The following is a 590-nucleotide window of genomic DNA, read 5'->3' on the forward strand; positions in this document are numbered from 1 at the left end:
CTAGAGGTTTATACAAATCTTCACTTCTTACGGGGCTCTTGCCAACTGTGTGTTTACTCTGACTGCTAGAGTAAGGTAAACTAAGAGAGGGCATGCACTTCAACAAAATGTGCTGAAAAACTCTTTGAAGAATCGAAGCTCATTGCACATAAGGCTCGGGCCATTTTTTTTTTGTAGCTCAATGTGGTCCTTATGGGACCAGGTGCGTTCCCTAACCCACAACTTGAATTTTCAAGTTGTCGGTTACGGAACGATATTACAACCCACAACTTGAAAATTCTTACGTGGATACTATTCTGTCAATCACAAGCCCTCTGGGTTGAGGGATTTCCCAACCCGTGGGTTAAGAAATTCATCCACCCATGGATTAGAAAAATCCCACGACAAAAGTGAGAATCGAGCGTTTCACCACCCAAAACTGGGATTATCTTAAATTTTTTTTTACAGTGTACCCCGTCCCATAACTGTATCACCTACCCTATATATTTTGAAAATCATATAACAAAGTATGTTGTAAATTTATGACACTCCCGTCTTGTTTGTCGATTAATTCCAAGTCGAAACGTTGTTTGAATTTTTCTAATTTTTAG

This window comes from Frankliniella occidentalis, unplaced genomic scaffold (genome assembly GCF_000697945.3).
Source record: "Frankliniella occidentalis isolate FOCC.00 unplaced genomic scaffold, Focc_3.1 Scaffold317, whole genome shotgun sequence".
NCBI classification, from domain to species: domain Eukaryota; kingdom Metazoa; phylum Arthropoda; class Insecta; order Thysanoptera; family Thripidae; genus Frankliniella; species Frankliniella occidentalis.